We start from the raw sequence: 4777 nt of genomic DNA, 5'->3' as shown, positions 1-4777 counted from the left end.
GCCCCCCGGCGTGAGCCCCGGGGTGGGGGAGCATGGGTTGCAGCGCAGCAGGGAACCACGGGCCGGCGGATGGAGCCAGGGAAGCGGGGGCACCAGGGTTGCCCTGGCCACCGAGCAGTCGGTTTGGCCACAACAGTGATGACAGGCGCTTGCCCGGCTTTCCCAGCAGTTTAGCCCAACAGCCAGCCTGCTCTGTGTGTTTATTTTTCTCTAATCTGTTTGAGTTTTTTTTTTAATTATCTGCAAACAAGGTGCCACCTTCTTTGAATAACAGCGGTGCTGGGGAAAGGGAGCAGCGGGCGGCTGGGCTGTGCGAGCATCGCTTCCCTGCCACTCGCCGCCCGCTCTGGCACTTCACCCAGGGCCTGTTTTTCTGTATTTACCCAGCATCAGTAATGGGATTCCACCCCGCTAACCAGCATCTGCATGCGACAGCATCAAAAGCAGAAGCGACTCCTGCTGCGTTAGTGTGTAAAAGCCTTTGCCGTCATCTCGTGCTACAGACCTGAAGGAGGCTTTAAATATAAGGCTCTTTAATCAGATGAAAACAGCCCTTTCCCCACGGGTTTTCTGCTTGCTCTTTCATGCCGCAGGAGCCCCCGGGATGTGTCAGGCCCTGGCTGTCTGCGGGCTGATGGGTTTCACACCGAACGGCTCCGGTCCCTGCCCCATCAGCACAATATCGGCAACGCTGCAGCAGCTCAGCGCCAGCCCCTGCCACCCAGGACCTGCTGCCGGCCACGTGTGTTTGGGCTGTGATGTCCCCCAAAACTTGGTCAGTTGGACGATTTTTTTTAAACAAAAGCCAAACTTTTCAGCAGAAAACCCAGCTGTCGCTGGTGGTTTCACCTGACTGCAAGCAAAGCAAAGACCTCGGGACCTGCCTGATCACTGCAGTGCCTGAGAGTGGGATTTGCTGGGACTCTGCCGGTCCCCAGAGCTGGTGAAGCTCAGCTCAGATGGTCCTGGAGAACAGCCCCATGCCCACGGGGTCCTTCTCCAAAGAGAGGACCCAGACAGCTCACTCTTCACAGCACGAATTTAAAACACATTTCCTTCCTTGACTCTTATTTTTAATCCAAGTCAATAACCCCCAAAGGTGTGCTGGCAGCCCAGCGTGCCCCAACCTGGCTGCTGGCACCCCCGGCGAAGGCACCCGCTCCTGAAGATCATAGAATCATAGAATGGTTTGGGTTGGAAGGCTCACCCAGCCCAACCCCCCTGCAGGAGCAGGGACACCTTGAACCACATCAGGTTGCTCACAGCCCCGGCCAACCTGGCCTGGAATGTTCCCAGGGATGGGGCCTCCATCCCCTCTCTGGGCAACCCCTGCCAGGGTTTCACCACCCTCACTGGAAAGAATTTCTTCCTTAGATCCAGTCTAAACCTCCCCTGCTTCAGTTTAAAGCCATCCCCCCTTGTCCTGTCCCAGCTGGCCCTACTAAAAAGCTTGTCCCCCCCTTTCCTCTGGGCCCCCTTGAAGCCCTGACCGGCCGCACTCAGCTCTGCCCGCAGCCTTCTCTTCTCCAGGCTGAACACCCCCAACTCTCCCAGCCTGGCCTCAGAGCAGAGGGGCTCCAGCCCTCGGGGCATTTTTGTAGCTCTAAAATAAATGACAACAGAGGGAGCAAGCTCCGGGTCCAACTCCCAGCCCCAAAAATCCATTTAATATGAAGTCCTCTCAGTGAGGACGTATCAGATATTAAACTGATAAGAACAGATAGTACACGTGATCTTAGCCAAAAGGCCGAGAAGCAAGAAGAATGGGCCGAGAAGATGGGCTGGAGAAAGCAGGAACACATCGCCCGCGTGGTGCTGGGCAGCTCACCCCGCAGGAGCTGCGGGGGGGGGGACGGGAGATGCTGTGAAACACCCCCCCGCAACGATGCCCTTGGCTTCCCGCACTGCGGAGCAGCCTCCGGATGGGCTGGGGGGTGTGAAGAAACAGGGATGAAGTTTGCTGAGCTTCACATCTGCAAAGTCTGTCAAGGAAGGGACCAAAAGGACCAAAAAAAGCTCTGGCTGTTATTACTGTTATTGTTGTCATTACTATTTTACAAAGCGGAAAAACTTTTCTTGCAATTCCAAAACCTCCAAGGAAAAAGCAACGTGCCAGTGGCCCAAGGAAGCGTTTTGCTTGTCTACAGCAACTCCTGACCGGCGCTAGCGGAGCTGCCCGCAAAGCGAGCGGGCCGGGCAGAGGTGCCCCACGCAGGGCAGGCGGCCCCACGAGCTTTGGAGCGGTGGCATCCTCGGGCAGCAGGCAGCAGGATGCTGGTGGTCTCACCCGTGGCAGGCATCGGCACACAGCACCAGTGCACCAGAGGAAACCCCGTGCCTCAGTATGTGCAGCAGGAAAATGGGTATAATCCCACCGACCTGCCTCCTCCGGAGCTGGCTGTGGTGTTTGATTCATGTCAGGAGCTTGGCTGGTGACTCCTGGATGAATGACGCTATAGAAATGCAAAGTGTTGTTAATATTTCATGTTGTAGCGAAAATGTACTAATGGGGCTTGTTCCTGGGAGATGGAGTGCTGCCATTAACACACCTCCGCGTCCCCGGCGCCGTGGACTCACAGGGGCTGGCTGGGGCAGGGTGCAGCCTTCAGCACCCCACTTCTGCCTCTGGCAAACTGAAATCTCCAGCAAGTTCAAGCGGTGGGACGGCAGCTCCGGCTGCGGGAGCTCTGTGCCCGTCAGCCCAGGGCAGAGGACGCAGCACACCGCTCCCCGCCGTGGCCCTCGCTGGCTGGCGTCAGCCCTCGGCTGCTCGGGGGGGAGAGGCGGCAGCAGAGCTCTTGCTTCACCTCGCTCGGTGTTTTTCTCTCTCCCCATTTAATTGGTTTTGTGCCTCCACCAGGTATTTGCCGGGGGTTGATCTCCACTTCGGCGAAGCCGGAGAGCCCTGACCTGCGGAGGAAAGCTGCGCGGCCGCTCGCCCTCTCGTCCTGCCACCAAAGGGGGGTCACGGTGGCGGTGCCCACACTCCCAGAAGAGCCATGGGGTGCTGTGGAGGGGCGGCACCGCGTGGGACGCGTTTGTCAGGGACGATGCAATCCTGGAGCCCAGCGCCGGCAGAAACTGCCCATCGTGTCTGGCAGCTCCGCAAAAGAGGGGATTTGAACCCAGAAAGCAGCAAGCTACGAGAGCCCCTTCGGACACCCGCAAGCCTGAGGGTGCCTGGGGACGAACCGCTGGGATGGGTGCTGCTCCGTGCCCTCCCGGCCTGCCCGTGGGGGGGGGAACGCAGCCCCAGAACCCCCCCAGCACGGCCACCATGCAGGCATGTTAAAAAAAAAAAAAAAAAAAGGTTTTGTTTGATTTGCAAGTGCAGAACTCTTCCCCGGAGCCATCCGCAAACAGTGGTAATTTACTTTACAGTTGTTTAGATTTGTTTCTCTACATTTTTTTTTTTTAACCCAGTGGAATTGCAAACGAAACGTGTGTTTGCTCCTCAGATGACTCCAGCCGTACCTGAGCTCTCGTGCCCCATGCAGCGGCGCCCGCTCCTTCCACCCCCACCCTTGCTTCGTGCTCCCCCCTGCGCCCCAGAGCTGTGAGCCAGGGGTCGAAATGCAAAGAGGGGGTTCTCTGAGCTGGGGGCTCATCCTGGGAGGGCTCCCGGGCTCTGGCAATGGGGAGGAGGTGATGGGGAAGAGGCTTGGGCCAGCTTGCAGGTGAGGGGAGGGCAGGAAAAGTGGCTAATTAATTCCCAGTGAAATAATCAGCTGCTACCCCCTCGTCAGAAGGCGAGGAGGGGTAAAGGCTCTTCTGAAGTTGCTGCCACGGTGCAAAGTTTGAGTAAAAAGGGATTGTGAAGGGAGGTGTTTGGCTGAGCGGCTCCAGGTGCCTTGGGCGGGTGCTCCCAGGGCTTCTGCCACCCCCACCCCTGCAGGTCTGAGCAAGCGAAGGGGCTAGAGGGACCCCAGGGTGTCCTGGGCATCCCGGCCTTCCTGGGGCAGCTGGGTGCAGGCACCCTGAGCGCTCCCCACGCTGGGGCGGCCAATGCAGCCCTTCCCTGCACGGCTGCAGGATTGGGCCCCTGCACGCCGTTGGTGCAACCCTGCGCTCTGGGAAACCTGGCAGCCTATGGGACATGTGGGGAGCTGCCTCGAACCCCATCCCTTCCCCCTGGAATCTCCTCCTCATTCCCAGGAGCCCAGGGATGATGACTCACGCGGTGCTGGCGCCTCTCGCACCGACCGATGCACTCCCACCGCGGGCAAGCACCGACTGGCAGCAGTGTTGGCCTCGGCGGAGGAACGCCCCGCAGGTAAGCGGCATGAAAATCATTCCTCTGCTGCAGCCCCGGCCCTGGTAAGGCAGCGCCGGGGCCGGGGAAGCTGCGCCTGCCACACGCCGCAGAGCCCGACCTGATGCCGGGGTGATGGGCGCAACCTGGGCTGCCGCTGGAAGCGTGCATGGGGAAGGAGAAATCTGGGGTTTGCCCGTGTGTCCCTGGGGATCGCCCCGGTGAGACGGGAGCTGCTGGCTCCCGTGGGAGGTACGTGCCCGGGGAGCGTCTGCAGCCCCCCCAGCCCCGGGAGCAGGCGCGTTGCATGGGCCGGGCGGTGCGGAGCAGTGGGATGTGTTCACCCCAAGGCTCTGCCAGCGAGGGGGAATCTTCTTGGTTTGCTGAGAGGCAAAACGTTTGGTGCCAAATGCAAACCCGGGAGTCCCGCTTGGCTGCGTCCCCACGCTGCGTGGGACACGTTTATCTGGCACGATGCAATCCAGGGTCCAACCAGGCACTCAGGGTCCTGGCGCTGGGGCGGGC

The 4777-nt window shown here is 59.7% G+C and overlaps 1 protein-coding gene and 1 non-coding gene across 2 annotated transcripts in view; one reads left to right on the top strand and one right to left on the bottom strand.

Annotated features, from left to right (window-relative positions):
- Positions 1–4777, top strand: part of LOC104122798 (gap junction beta-5 protein) — a 30466-nt gene that overhangs the window by 24104 nt on the left and 1585 nt on the right. The gene's annotated exons all lie outside the window — the stretch shown is intronic.
- On the bottom strand, positions 1571–1759 carry LOC118451894. Its single transcript, XR_004841474.1, has one exon. It is a non-coding gene; the product is annotated as a U2 spliceosomal RNA (small nuclear RNA).

The sequence above is a fragment of the Egretta garzetta genome, unplaced genomic scaffold, assembly GCF_000687185.1.
Source record: "Egretta garzetta isolate BGI_Z169 unplaced genomic scaffold, ASM68718v1 scaffold243, whole genome shotgun sequence".
Classification (NCBI taxonomy): Eukaryota; Metazoa; Chordata; class Aves; order Pelecaniformes; family Ardeidae; genus Egretta; species Egretta garzetta.
Note: the sequence above shows the minus strand (reverse complement) of the source record. Positions and strands in the feature narration are given on the sequence as shown.